Below are 16,049 nucleotides of genomic sequence, written 5' to 3' on the forward strand. Positions count from 1 at the left end.
CTTTTCAGCATGTCCCCTTTTCTCTCCTCAGCGTGGAGAGAGGCGTGCATACGGAGGGACTCCCTCTCCCTGCCTGTACAGAAGTTTATTGTCTTTGTAGGTTTGCTGCTCTCTCTTCCCAGAGATACACCAGAATGGAAAGAAATGAGAGACTGCGGGGCTGGGTGACTTTTTTGTTTTGCAATGTCTGTGGCCATTTGTGGCTTGCTGTAACTGTGCAGTAGACTGGTACCAAAACAACAGCATGCATTTTAAAGGGCTCTTGATAGTTACCATGGTAATTTGAGATTTTGATAAATAAAAATATATTCTGGGGAATAAGAATAAGTCAGAGGTTTAACCTTCAGAAACCCTCATTATACTAATGACAGGTGAAAAATGAGGGAGAAATGCTAAAATCATGGCCATGCAGTAGCAGGAACTCAATTCTAGCCTAAAAATAAAGGATTTTCTTTTCAATCAGAACATATATCCTTACAGTCTCAAACACTATCCATAGCCAAAACAATGCACCATTAAGGGTAAGCAATCGTCAGGGCTTTAGGATTCAGAGGTCAGCATAAAGGACATTGTCTTACAGATAACAGGCATCTTTCAGACACCAGGTCCTTTGTTGCAAAGAAGAAAACTAGCCACCAACCCGGACCATTGCTAGGACTGCCACTTAAGCCCACCAATGATAATAAGACAAGTGGAAGCTGCTGATACAATGAGACACAATTACTTATACATGAATTTTAGAGGCACATAGACCATTTCATACATAGATATACTTACAGAAACATACAGTCAGCCTTCCCTAAATTCTGCAAATCCCATCTGCTGATTCAGCCAAATACAGATTTAAAATATGTGAGAAAATTACATCTACACAGGGCAGGCCCAGACTCCCCTTTTCTTAGTGTTCCCTGAAGTACAACAATGATTTACACAGAACCTACGTGGCATTAGCGACTAGTGATTCAGAAGTGAATTAAAGTGTAGGAGTATCTATGTAGGTTACATGCAAATACCATGCTACTTTATACGAAGGACTTGAACACTTGCATAGTTTGGCATCTGAAGAGGATATACATGTAGACACCACACACGTGTGCGCGTGCGTGCGTGCATACACACACACACACACACACACACACACACACACACGCTTGGAGTGGGTTGAGCATTTTGTCTAAAAAATTTGAAGTCTGAAATGCTCCTCCATCCCAAACTTTTTGAGTATCAATTGACACTATGTGTAGAAAACTCCTCACCTGACCTTAAATGACAGATTGTCATCACAATGCAGATATACTAAAAATACTGTATAAAATACCTTCAGGCTATGTGTATAATGTGAAATGTGAAAGGTAAATAAATACCAAATTAAAATGGATCACATTCCCATGATAACTCATTATATATATGCAAATATTCCAAAATTGAGGGGAACATCTGAATTATCAAATACTTCTGGCATTAAACATTTTAGACAAGGAATACTAAGTGTGTGTGTGTGTGAGAGAGAGAGAGGGAGAAAGAGAAATATGTGTATAAAACTTTCCCCTGATAATACAAAAAACGTAAGGTTCATTAGAAGAACTGGCATATAGGTGGTAACTCAATTTAAGCAAATGAAGGAAAATTGTATAACTTAAAAAAATTGTGACTATTAAAGGCAATGGTAGAGTTGGAGATGTAGCTCAGAGGAGAGACAGTTTGTCTTATATGCAAGTTTGGTCCTCAGCAATGTATAAGCCAAGCATGGCGGTATAGCCATCACCCCGGGACTTGAGAGGTGGAAACTGGAGAATTTGGGGACATTAGAAAACAAACGAACAAAGAAAAGATGACAATCTGGATGGGAAGGCAGTCTGAAATAGATTGTCGAGAACTGAGCTGTAGCCAGGTCTGCTATTGGACCATCCACAGGAAAAAAGCTATGAGCAGCATCACAGGGATAGCCCAAGGGTGCTGTCCCCTCCAGTGCCCTTTCCCCACGTGGCTGCCAGCGCAGATGAGCTCCACATTGGTTTGGGTGGATGGTGACTGGTACATCCTGCGGTTTCCAGGACAGTTGTTTTCATAGCCAAGGACCGTCTCTGTAGGGACTCTCTATGTTCTCTGGCCCACTGAGACAGACATCAGGACTCAACACAAGATAATTCCATTCTTTTTATGACAGAGTCGATTCCAGGTGATTTAGGCATCTTTGGCAAAGAGCTAGCCCATCACAGAAATAGCAAGGCATCAAGAAGAGATAACAACTGCAGTGCTTTTCCTGCTGGCCCTTCAAAAGGCAAGATAATTTGCCTGCCCTTAGCCATACCTCACTGTCTCCCATTTTGCATAACTGAAACAGAGAAAGTTCTTGAAGTTTGAACAGTGATAATTAAGTCTGAATTGGATGGGATATTTGTAATTTTGAACGTTTGAATTCTGAGAGGAAAAAGCTATGTCATGTTGTTGGCCAAATGACCCTAGTGATTAAGATTCCTATGGCATTATTTAGTTAGCTGGCTTTTTATAACGCTGTGAGGTTTGCTGTGAGCTGTGAAGGAAGCCAGTGGGCTCAGAGGGATGAGGAGCATTCCAGAGAAGATGAGAAGAGCAGAGTCTTCACCCCACCCTTGCCACTCACAGAAGCAGCCTCTCTAAACTCCTTCAGATCCAGGAGCCGGGAGAGTAGCCGAAATAACCATTTTTATGAAGCCAATGGAAACGGCATCCTGATCCAGGAAAAGAAAAGTGAGACAGGAAAAGGAGGGCCACATTTTTTGAAGGAAATCATGCAGTATTTTGGTGAATCCTTTGTTGACCGGAAAAGAAAAATGAACAGCACATTAATTATGTCCTGAGAATGGAACATTGCTAGTCTGTATTTCCTAGGCTGGGTCTGTTGTCAAAGTGTTTACTACCCAGTGGACTAGAGACTTGGGCTCCTACACATATGCTGCGAACATTCCCACAGTGTTGAAATCTGCCCAAAGCAGGAGATAGGATGACATTTTATGAGACCACAACCTAATTTTTTGGGACCCTTACAAGACAGGAAGGGTTGGTTCATCCCCTGCAGAGTAATGATATGAAATATACCAAGAAAAAGGTCTCTGCCTCCCCTTCCTTTTGTCTCTTTGTGCCTTTATCAGGGAAAAGCAAATTGGAGGACAAATTGGAGGGTGGCTCAGTGGATAAAACCCTGTGTGAACACAAGTGTGAGGACCAGACTTTAGGTCCCCAGCAGCATGAAAATGCTAGGCACGTATGGCAGCCTGTTTGTAAACCCAGTGCCTGGAAGGCAGAGACTGGGTATCTCTGGAGCAAGCTGGCTATGTACAATTTCAGAATCAGCCAGAAACTCAGCCTTAAAGAAAAAGGGGGAAGCAACATAAGAAGTCAATTGACATCAACCTCTGGCCTCCACACACACACACACACACACACACACACACACACACACACACGCACAAATATGTGTCCATAATATGTGAACCTTCACATACATAATGTATGCATGCATACATATTTATCCATGTAAAATAAATAACAATGTCATAACTAATACATTCATGAAATAATTTCACTAATGTTTAAAACTTTAGATTTGGACAGGCATATCAACATCTCATCTCAGCCTATTGTCTTCTGATAGTATAGGAATCCAAACAGGGCACAGCAGAGTCAAAGGATAATTGATTACCATTTCTTTGGAAGGATATACTATGTTACACAGACTACACTGTGGGAAGAAAAATGGTCACACATGTTCCTTTCCTTTGTTTCTGTCTTGGGTACAGTCTACTGGTGGATTCTGGTCTGGCTATGGGACTTCCTTTGGCCTTTGGGATAATAGCAGACGGGATATCAGCCCAAACTGGAAGGCTTAGGCAATACATATGGCTTATTCTTTTGTTCTGAACTCACCATAGGATGAAGCTTGGTGTCTCCTTGTGGAGAGACTAGAGGACATCCTCAGCTGGCATCAAGCCCACCGGCAGCCACAAAGTCCAGGTTATTTTTGTCCACTCATCTCAGTCAAACTAACTCAATAGGAGAATCCTATTCAATGCCCCCTTCAGTGAGAAATGGTTTGTCATTTTAGGTGACTACACTTTGGGGGTGGTTTGTTATATGGCAAAAGTTGCATTTATTTGCCTTCACTATGATTAGCGCCATCGTCTTTAGATATAAAACCTGTTTGGAAGTCTGATTGCAAGTATTACACAATGACAATGTCCCTGTCTGGCTGGGAATCTAATCAGGTTTGTGGGAATAAAAAAAAAAAAAAAAAACAAAACAAAACAAAAAAACAAAACAAAACAAAACAAAACAAAACAAAAAAACAAAAAACAAAAAAACTAGCCACTCTCAAAGAGTATCTGCTGCCCTGTGTCACAAAAGTGGCATTCCTCATTTTAGCAGTCTTGGAAGAAAGTCCCAAAGGTAGGAATCCAAGCAGCAGGGCAGATGCGGCTTCTCCATTGTCCTCCCTTCCCTACCCCACAACCACCGCTCTGCAGCTCTGAGCCTGGCTGATTCCATTCTTCTATCTGCATGTCCCTACGGCTGCTATCATAATCTCCCTCCTTAATTGCTTCTTTCAAGTCTGTATCTCTCTTATCACAAATGTAAGAAAGAAAGAACATCAGGATTGCTTTGGTCTTTTAAGTAAAATAGGAATTTTGTCATGGTATTCTTATTCTTCGGGGGCAAGGGTTGTCATGGGGGGGGGGAGTTGATCCTAGATCCACCAATTGGTTTCCTTATCTATAATCTTCCAAAGCATTCTACTTCTCCAGGCTCTTGCCCTGTTATTTAAGTATTACCTCGTTCCCAAGGTGCTCACCAGGCCTTTCTACAGGATTCTTTGGTAGCACTGGCTCCAGCCTGCTGTATTCCTGTTCAGAAGTTTCCAGAGCTCTTCATGCAATATAAAGTCCTAATCTCTTTGCCAGCCTCTGAGGGGCTCACAGGCCAATTTGGTCTAACTCTGCCTTACCAACAGTCATCATCTTCATTTACATGTAAACAGAACCCTAGCCAAATGCTCTGATACTTTCTGCTCCAGGCCATTTCATTTTCCTCTTTCCAAGAGCTTGGCTGAGAAGATGTCTCCCCTCCATTACATTTTCTTCAGAAAGCACCGCTCCTGGGACTGTTTGCTCTTCTGAATTTTCTGTGGACCATAGGGTTCCAGTTGTTTATTGTCATTGGTACTGTTCTGTGTGTATGGTCAGTTGCTAGTCTCATGGTTTTTAAATCTTCCAGACTTAACCTAATCTGGGATTTCTTACAAGAGGGTCTAAGTTTTTCCAGCACCCAAAGCACCTAGAAGAATGCTGGATGTAAGATAAGGAATTCTGCAAATGCTGGATGCCACGTTGCTCTCTATCTTTGAGCACTATTTCCTCAAATACGTTGTGGGTCTCAAGGACAGCATGACTTGGGCTGGTCAGTAAACCCTTTCTCCTGACTAGATTTGCTTTTCTATTGAAAAGGGTCAGGAATGTACACCAGGGATACACTTCTAAGTAACTCTTAAGTTTATAAAAGTTGGAAGTCAGAGCTGGTGAGAGGGCTCAGTGGGCAAAGGACTTGATAATACCAAGCACAAAGACCTTCTTTCAGGTCTCCAAGCCCACATAAAGCCAGATGCCATGACTTCTGTGTGTAATCTCAGCACTCCTGTGTTGAGATAAATGATGGGGATAAAGAGGATCCCTGGAAACTGAAAGCCTCTCTACACACCCGGATGGACAACAAGAAATCATGTCTCGCTTTTTCGCCAAGATGGTGCCGAAAGCGAAGAAGGAAGGATCGTGCATATGATGGAAAACATTTAGTGTCCTGAGACCTATGATGTCTTCAAAGGAACCACTGATGCGCGTGTTGACAGGGTCGCCGGAAGGGATCAGTTTATGAGTGCTGCACTGTAGTTATATTTCCTTCTCTCTCAGCTCCTGCCCCTCCCAAAGCCGAAGCCAAAGCGAAGGCCTTGAAAGCCAAGAAGGCAGTGCTGAAAGGCGTCCACAGCCATAAAAAGAAGAAGATCCGCACGTCACTCACCTTCCGGCGGCCCAAGACCCTGCGGCTCCGGAGGCAGCCCAAATACCCTCGGAAGAGCGCGCCCCGGAGAAACAAGCTTGACCACTATGCCATCATCAAATTCCCTCTGACCACTGAGTCAGCCATGAAGAAGATAGAAGACAACAACACACTTGTGTTCATTGTGGACGTCAAGGCCAATAAGCACCAGATCAAACAGGCTGTGAAGAAACTCTATGACATTGATGTGGCCAAAGTCAACACCCTCATAAGGCCTGACGGAGAGAAGAAGGCGTATGTTCGGTTGGCTCCTGATTATGATGTTCTGGATGTTGCCAACAAAATTGGGATCATTTAAACTGAGTCCAGCTGGCTAATTCCAAATACACACGTTTTCACCATTAAAAAAAAAAAAGAAATCATGTCTCAAACAAGGTAGAGGTGAAGAGAAACACTGGAGACAGGCCTTTGGCCTGCACGTGTGCACCATGGACCATGAGAACCTACAGAAAGGTGACGGAACTTCACCTGGCCAGACAGAATTGTTTCCATCCTCTTGAAGATCTGTGTTAAAAGAAGGATTTTCAAATGTTTTCTACTGTGTGTGTGTGTGCGCGCGTGCGTGCGTGCGTGCGTGCGTGCGTGCGTGTGTGTGTGTGTGTGTGTGTGTGTGTGTGTGTGTGTGTACATGAATGTAGGTACCTGTGAAGTTGAAAGAGGTATTAGATCTTCTGAACCTGGAGTTATATATAACCAGTTACTTGGGTTCTGGGAACCGAACTCAGTCCTCCACAAGAGCAGTGAGTGCTCTTAACCACTGCCCTGCCTCTCTGGCCTTCAAATACATACATTATAGATGAGATTTTGATGTGGATGGTTGTGTTAATTTGTTTTCTTAAAGGAAATGTTTTCAAGAGAAACAGTTTTATTGCCATAAAATTAACCCTTTTAACATATACAATTCAGTGGGTTTAAATATTTTATAGAATATGCAGCCCTTACCTACTCTTAGAGCATTTTCATAATCCACCCCCCCCCCAACTACACTTATTAGCAGTCACTCCTTCTTCCTTCTTTTAGCTTCTGGCAGCCACGAATCAGCTTTCTGACTCTATTTGTCAAGTAGGAAATGTATAACAATGGATACATAATGCACATAGCAGACTGTCTTTGGTGTGACTAGAGTCTTTCACTTAGCATAGTGTTTTCAAGGTTCATCTGTATGTAACAGATGTCAGCATTTCATTACTCTTTAGAGTTGAATAATATTCTATTTTATGGCCATACCATATCTCATCCCTTTGCCATTTGTTGGATATGTGGTTTGTGTTATTCTGGCTATTATGAATAACAGCATTTCTCATGAGTATATCCCTAGGAGTAGAATTTTAGATCAGACGGTAGCTCTGTGATTAAGAAATTAGCATTCATTTCTGACCTCGATACTCCTGCTGTCCTGTCACTGGATGCTAGGAACTGTAGAATGTTCACTCTGCTCTGAGCCCTATAGTAAGTTCTCAGTCTCATTTAACCTTCATGAAAATATCCCACCTCACAGAAAGGAAAACTGAGGCACAGACATGCAAATAACTTAGCAGAAGCCTCACTAGTTGGAACTCAGGTCTAACTCTAGGCCCTGATGCCCACAACCACTGCTCTATTTGAGCTAGAAGTTTATTTTCACAAATAGAACTATTTGTTTTCATATGGCTCTAAATGTGAAAAATAGTAGAGAAGTAATTTTGAGTTGAGGGATAGTGATGGACGTGTTGACTGTAGGGGACAGTAGTCTTCTGTGAGTTCCCAATCAGAACCAGATCCCAAGAAAGCATGGGGGGGGTACCTGAATTCCTGGTCTTACATGGCATGATTCGTGTGCAGAGTTCAGATTCTAGGAACAAGTGATCTTCAGGTGTGTGCTGTAGCATCTCCCCTGGATCCAGCAGTGATTGGTGGAAACAGTGCTCTGCACGCACACATCTGACAGCAGATTGCCATCTTTCTTTCACTGGGGACAACATATGCAAGTTCATCTAGACACCACTAATTTGCTGTCTCCCTGTGGGGCACTTTATTCCAGCAGAGACAGATGCTGGCTTTGAAAGAATGAGGGCTAGGACATCCTAAGTAACTAACAATTGTTCTTGGAGTTCTGACACTAATTACTAGTGAAATAACATATAGGAGAGAAAGTGTCTCAATAATAAACCAGGAGATAAGATTAGATGTTGCAAACTATGGTTTGGAGGCCAAAACTGGCCCGTCACTTGTTTTGATAAGTAAAGTTTTATTGAGACAGGGCCATGTCCACTCACTGACATATTGCTTTTGGTGTTTCTGTGCTATCATAGCAGAGGTGAGGACTTATGATGGAAATAGTATGACTTGCAAAATCTAAACTATTTTAAAACTGGGCTTTTAGAGACATGGTATGTTCAGTGAGGTGTTCAGTGGAGTCCTTAATAAATATGAAATATATAATACTGCTGTTTCAAAGTAGCAAGTGTACCAGAGGTGGTATTTAACAGTGATGCTGATTTTTGTAGGCTACATCCTTGTGAGGTAGGCATGGCAGTGTGTGTCCTTAGTTTAGCAGATGAAGGTCAAGAGAATGTGGCTAAAAGTCTTACTGAAGATGTCTGAGCTGCTGAGCTCACCCTGCAAATCCAAAAGTGTTTAGTAGGTAATCTCTGCACCTTGTGTCTGGGTGTAGCAGACAGGGTTTCTCTGTGTAGCCCTAGTTTTCCTGGAACTAACTCTGTGGACCAGGCTGGCCTTGAACTCACAAGTGCTGGGATTAAAGGTGTGTGCCACCACTGTCTGGCCCCTCAATTAATTTTTAAACCAATGTATTTGTTTTTTTGATCTCTATGTCCTTCTGTCATTCTTGGCTGTGAGACATTGAGACATATAGGTTAGTTTTTGATGTAAAGCTCTGTTGAAATTCTGCCAAGTAGAACCTGAAAACACTGACAGGTTTATCATTTATCTGCTGAAGAACCTGATCACCTTAGATTCCCCCCCCCCTCTCTCTCTGTGTGTGTGTGTGTGTGTGTGTAAGCAGCAGGTTGACACTGGGTGCTTTCCATTGTTCTCCATATTACTTCTTTGTTGAGACAGAGTTTCTCCTTGAAACTGGAGTTTGATGTACTGGCTAAATCGCCATCCCAAGGATACACCTGTCTCCACCTCCCAGAGCTGGGCATGTAAGTGTGAATGATTGCACCAGGCTTTGCATGGGCGCTGGAGATCTGAATGCATGTCTTCATCAGATGCTTTACTCACTGAGTCATCTCCCCAGCCTCAGCATCTTAAGTCTTTGAAGTACTAAAGTACCAGTTCATCTCAACTCCCCAAAATGTGATTGATACTCCTTAGAAAATTTGGTGTCCAAACCATAGGTTTTTTTTTTGTTGCTGTTATATCTAATATTTATTTTATTTATTTAGATCCACCAGCCTCTGTCTCTTGAGTTCTGGGCTTAAAGGCATATGCCACCATACTGGTCTTATTTATTTTGGAGACATGCTGTCTTTAATTACCTATGGACTCAAGGTGATTTGGAACTTCTCATCCTTCTGCTTCCACCTGCCAAGAAGGAAGATTAAAGGCACATAGCACCACAACTATTTTTTATAGTGGTAGATGTCAAACTCCTTAGCTCTGTGCATGCCAGACAAGCACTCCATCTCCTTGAGCTATGTTCCTAGCTCTAACAATATTTACTGAGCCACAGAACAATCACCATCGTTAACTAGTATGTGTCTAATCCCTTCAACGACCCTCAGGAGGTGGGTACCATTACATATCTATTATATAGATGAGGCCAGTAAGTTGTAAGCACTTAACATGCTGGAAGAAAAAGATGAAAACTGCCTGGCAGTGAATGCAAGTGGCAGGACTTTTGAGCTTACATTCTCATCCACTATCTGTTGCCTATCACCACTCTCTGGCATGGGGTTACAGCACTTTGAACCATACTGGAAAAGTCAAAGAATGGGATGCAGAAATCAGGGAAAAGGACAGTGTTCCCATTACACAGCATAGCTGCCATTAGATTTAGAAGATGATGAGTTCAAGCTCCAAGGATCCCAAGAGGATCTCAGTCCTGTTGATAACGCAGAAGGAAGCCAGAAAGACAGGAAGAGTGCAAGGTGAGAGTGGGAATTAGTCCTAGCAGAGAAGCAAAAACCTGACAAAATCTGAGAAGAAAAAAGAAATGGGGACTTAACAAGGATGTAAGTGCAAAAAGGTTTCAATATCCCTGAAGAATGTCTGCATATCCTTGCTTCAGTACCCAGATTTTTAACATACTGCACTTTGTCCTATTTAGATTTGTGATAGGCAATTGTTCACATTCTGCCTGGTGCCTAGCTGTGACTAAGACAGAGAACAACATAGAAGAGTAAATTGTAATTCAGAATGCCTGGGATGTATTCGCTGTGGACCGGATAACAAGCTAATGTAACCTAATGAGTCTTGAAACCAGGAAGATAAACTAAGAAATAAGAATGTTCTTGGAGGGCTTGGGATGTAGCAGAGAACCCTCACCAAAAAAAAAAAAAAAAAAAAAAAAAAAAAAAGGAGGGAATGTTGTGGGGTACAATGAACCTAAACAAATAATTCTCATGCTATCCTCGTGGCAATACACCCTATTTGGTTCTCCTATTGTAAAATGAAAACAAGTATGATAAAAGAGGTGGGAACTAGGAGCTAGTGTGGCATGGAGATAAACAGGGCTTGCTAGGCCAATGGTAGGAAGCTCCTGGTCTAATCTTTTGAAGAGGAAAAGGCATAGAGTTTAGTGTAGAAAAAAGACAAGAGAGATGGTTATAGTGGGGGGTAGGTCTAGACTGTGTGTGCGTGTGCATGCATGTGTGCACAAATGCCCACATTGCATAAGGCATATGTGTGTGTTCATATGTGTGCAGGTGCCAGTGTATGTATGGGAGTTACACGTGCATGCGTGTGCAGGTAATTGTGAAGGCTAGCGGTCAACCTCAGATGCCATTCCTTAGGGACCATCTGCCTTGGTTTTTGTTTGTTTGTTTTTCAGATAGAGTTTTTCACTGGGACCCGGAACTCAACAAATAGGCAAGGCTGATCAGCCAACAGGCCTCAGGGAGCCACTTGTTCCTACCTCCTTTGTGTGTTTGTTGGGGATGGAACTCGGGTCATCAGGTAAGCACTTGACTGGCAGAGGCATCTCCTTAAACATATTTGAAGTGTTTTGAGAATGATGGTGGAATATGTTGATTCTGAGCTTGTCCAGGGATCTGGATAACCCCTCTTGGTGTTGTGACAGGACAAAAGCCCAGTAAACCAATGAGGAGAAGAGCAGCAGGGACCCGGATGGGAAAGGGCGCTGAACTAAGCTAACTGCGGGAGGCTGGCTAGGGGTGCCATTCTGCCTGACTTTTCTTTCAGGGTTAATTTCCAGAATGTTCCTCTGATAGTGGAAAGTCAAGGAGGGTGCTTTCTGTCTGTAAGAGTAGAAAGAGCTATTTTCAGCTGGCTTTAGGGAGGGAGCAACACCAGCATTCCTGTCTCAAACCACAAAAAACCTTCATGAATGTGGCTAGAAATTGAAAGTAAAATTATGATTACACTGCTTAAGTGAGAGCAGGGCCTCTCAGAGGAACCTTCAGACAGAGAAGATTTTAATGATATCTCAGTGACGTCAGAACACAGGAAACCACTATGCTGTGCATGTCTGGACACAGAGGACAAAGACAACACAATGTCCAGCCCCACACCACCATGGTTCCAGTGTTTAAGCCATTCCTGAATCAGATCAGTTGCCTGTATTGGGTGTATCCAGAACTCAGAGTCCTTTATCTTTGGGAGACCCTCAAATGTTCAGTCTTTCAGATTAAATTATCAGCTCCCTGGGCTGTTATGTGGCTCGTTTTCTTTTGCTGCCAAAGTCTCACTCTATCGACCAGGCTGGCCTTGAACTCATAGAGATTCACCTGCCTCTGTCTCCAGTGCTGGGATTAAAGGCGTGTGCAGTGCTCTAAAAGCTTGCTGTTGTTTTAAAGGCCAAATTAGAGAAAATAAAAGAAACAGGCTTTGTAACTATGTCCACACTGAGGCTTACCTGATAAACAGCACTGAGTAATGAGATTGGAAATTGTCTTAAAATTTTTTGCACGTTATTTGGTTACAGTTTCCATATGGCAAAAAAGAGGCTGGGAAAAAGGAAACCCTTCCATTCTGCACCCCCCTCCCCCAACCACATATTTAATCCATGCGCTTATGTCAAACTTAATTACAGGACTTTTGGCATAAAATAACAGTCTACATCCTCAGAGAGAAGAACTTAAGAAGTTAATATGTGCGATTGAGTGAAATTGCTTGGCCCAATGTTTATGAGTAACTCAAGACCAGTGAAATGTGCCGATATTTTAACCATTTCAGGGCTGAATTTATGCCAAGAGGCTGTGAAGTAAGGGGGAAAAATAATTTTTCTCGATCAGCCATGTATCGCGTTTCTGGAGACAGAGAGGGCTGGTTAAGGCCATTTTATGGGACTTTCACAAATAGGCTTGTGGAGAAAAAAATTTAAAAAAAACCAACAAAGTCAGAACAATTATGGAACTTGTCACCATCTCAAGGAACTACAGGGATCTGACCAAGGTGCAGGACTTTAAAGCATGTCTGTTCTGAGGAAAATTCTTCCAGCACTCTACCAAGGACAATAAATAGCTCTGGCTTTACACCCCCAGCCCCACACTCCTTTCCAGACATTTCTCTTTCCCATTGATCTCCAGTCCAATGTGAGTGGCTTTAAACTGTGGAGACCCCTCACCTCCCCCAACAAGACACGACACTTCCCATCACCCTCCTTTATGAAATAAACATCTGTTTAAACATCCCCACCCTGTCTGAATTGTCCCTATTAGAACTTACTTCTGGGACTTGAGAGGCTGCTCAGCCGTCAAAAGCATGTATTGCTCTTGTAGAGGACTTGACTGGCTCTCGGCACCCATATGAAGTGTCATGTAACCACCTGTAGCAGGGGAATCCTTTGCCTCTGGCATCTGGGAGCACATGTGCTCACATGCTCACACAACACACACAGACACACCATTAAAAGAAATAAATAAAATCTTTGATTTAGGCTCTTACTATCTAACCTCGGCTGGCCTGGAACTCACCACGTGGAATAGACAGATCTGTCAGCCTCGATAGTGCGGGGATTACAGGCTATGCCACCCCACCACTCTGTGTGATACTACTGATTGAAACGGGGTTTCATGCTGCCCGACAAGCACCCTCCCACCTGAGTTCTGGCCAGTTGGTGGGACGCATCACTGTTTTATTAGTTTCACTTCAGAAACCTCCGCACTCCCATTTGCCCCAGAAGGATTTCACTTCACTCCTTCGGAAACACCTGCACTCTAATGTCTAACTGAGACCCAATTCTGCCCATTCTCTTCAGCCTCAACCCTTTGACTCTGGGGGAGTTTGCAGCACTGGCGCTGAGAATGACAGGGCACAGTCACATTGTTCAATCTGCAGGACACTCGGAGAGCTGTTGTAGTCTTTCTACCCAACTTACCTCATTCATGCCCCCCCAATGTGGTTTACAATTGTTATTTATTTATTTTATGTGTATGTGTGTTTAGCCTGTATGTATGCCTGTACACCGTGTTCATGCATTGCCTAGAACTAGAGTTATGGATAGTTGTGAGCCACCATGTGAGTACTGGGAAATAATCTGGGGTCCTCTGGGAGAGCTGCCAGTGCTCTTAACCACCGAGCCATCTTTCTAGCTCCTTAAAAATTTTTTTGACATAGGGTCTTTCCACATAGCCCAGACTAGCCCTGAATTTGTGATCCTCCTGCCTCTGCCTCCCCGACGTTGTGAATATAGGCGTGCACCACCACATCTGGACTTCTCCCTTTATGGCTTCCTCCTTATCCCACTTCTAGGGTGTTTGTAGCCTTTGTAGCCTTTCATTTTGCTCATTAGCATCCCCTCTTGTTATTTCAAAATGTTCCTGAAAAGCCCCTTTCTCCCCTCACTGCTGCTTCCAATTTCAGTAGAATATTTTTATAATTATTTTCAGAGCTGTTGCTCAGCTCTGCACACTCGGTTCTATCCTTAAGAAAGATGCAATAAAGCTACGGCGCTGAAATGGCAAGATGCACAAAGCAGGGTCCAGAAAAGATGTGCCATGAAGATTCACTTATTTGTTCAATGTATTCTGAGCATTTAGTACATGATACCATTATACAGTAATAACACTTTGAATTTTGCTGGATCTTGGGGATTTGGATATAGGAATTTTACATTATCCAAAATAGTCCCAGGGAGGCAAATGCCATGCTCTGGAAACTTCCTACATTCAAGCCCCGAATTAGAAGCATTACACACAGCAAACAGAAGCAAACACGCACTCCTGCATTGGTTCTGAGTAGGTTACAAATATAGAGATTTGAAGGTCATGCTTGCAAACTGTTTAGGTTTCAAAGTGAAACATTTTGGTAGGCATTAAAGTGCATGGGTGTTTAGTAGACATCCATTCTTTCTCCAGGTCCTTGATTGAGGATGATTTTTATTAGGAGACTCCCTCCCCCAACCAAATTTAAGATAGACCCCCCTGTTGATTCTATCTCTTACCCTTTGTGTTTTTCCTTTGCTGCACTTAATGACAACTCGAATGTATGTATTTACTGGGAGTTTATTCCTCTAAGGTCAGTCTCTTCTTTGACGACACCCCTTGACACTGTCAGCTTTAGAAAACAGGGACTATGTCTATTGTGTTCAACACTCTATACACAACCCTAGAAGAGTGCCTGGCACAGTTTGTTGAGTAACTGTTAATGCTGTAACAGTGATTACAAATGTGAAGTCAGTCTATTAGTAATTTATTTTTTACTTTGGAATCAGTCACATAACTTTTTGACGTCTCTTCCTCTCACTGGTTACTTGTATTAAGTTTATTACTGACACAAGGATTGACATCCTTGTGGCCTGTTGGAAAGAAGGGGACAAAAGCCACTGATTGCTGCCCCACCTGATTGAGAATGGGAACAGCTTTACAGACAGGAGCTGGAAAAGTAGAAGCACAGAGCACAGGTAGTAGACAGATGTCAGCTCTCAGAGGAGTCTGGGAAGTGGGAAAAGCTGGACTCGGGAAGTCAACGACCTTGGAGTCTTCCTGTCCTCATTTCCTGTCTCCCCAGGAAGTGTCAGTCAGAGACTTTCAGGAAAGGGTGTTGTCATGGTAATCTGTGCTGGCTCTTCCCCTCCAGGCCTTACAGGGATGAGTACCCTTGTGTGCCTCCTGCTGGTAGGGGAGGACAGCAGCCAGTTTGACTTTTCAGATACAACATGGAAAATCCATCTGCAACTATGCACTCCATTACAGCACATAGCCAGGACTCCAGCCCAGAGTACAGTGAAGCCTTTTCCTGAACTAATTAAAATTTAATCTGCTAAAGCCATTTTCTTGATAATTTGGGAATTCTCTTTTGGCTTCAGCAAGTTACAAAGAGCCTCTAAAATAGAGGATGCTATATTTTTGTACTTTTATTTCTGTATATTGGAATATATCTATACACACACACATATATGCGCACCCAAATGGGACTTTTAAAGTAAGGACTCTAGCTATAGTATCCATATAATTTAGCATCCAAACTGGGACACTTTAGAGGGTGAAAAGAGGGTTATTAATAATTACACAGGGACAAAGCAGGCTGTTGTAGGGTCAGGGACAGACCAATTGGGCTTCTAGTTTCAAGAGTCCTGGACAGTGTCTGTGTGACCCTTATGTCTTAGGCAGCGCTTGATATACAGCCAGTGTTCAAAGTGTTATTGAACGAACCTGTGCTTGCTCTGGGTCTATGTTCTGAACACAAGCTAGTTGGAAACTTCACAGGCTGCAGGAGGATCGTGAAGGAGAAGCCACTCATAAAGGACAGATAGGTACCTGATGCCTAAGTAGATGTGTATTCTGTGTTTACTCATTCCTAACGGCTAGCAGTTCATTGCCATCTGTTGACAGACC

The 16,049-nt window shown here is 42.8% G+C and overlaps 1 non-coding gene across 1 annotated transcript; it reads left to right on the forward strand.

The window, feature by feature from the left end:
* The first annotated feature begins 5,801 nt into the window (after positions 1-5,801).
* LOC127234785 (small nucleolar RNA SNORD42) lies at positions 5,802-5,868 on the forward strand. The gene has a single exon (XR_007835605.1). It is a non-coding gene; the product is annotated as a small nucleolar RNA SNORD42 (small nucleolar RNA).
* The last annotated feature ends 10,181 nt before the right edge of the window (positions 5,869-16,049 follow it).

Source organism: Phodopus roborovskii, unplaced genomic scaffold (genome assembly GCF_943737965.1).
Source record: "Phodopus roborovskii unplaced genomic scaffold, PHOROB, whole genome shotgun sequence".
NCBI classification, from domain to species: Eukaryota; Metazoa; Chordata; class Mammalia; order Rodentia; family Cricetidae; genus Phodopus; species Phodopus roborovskii.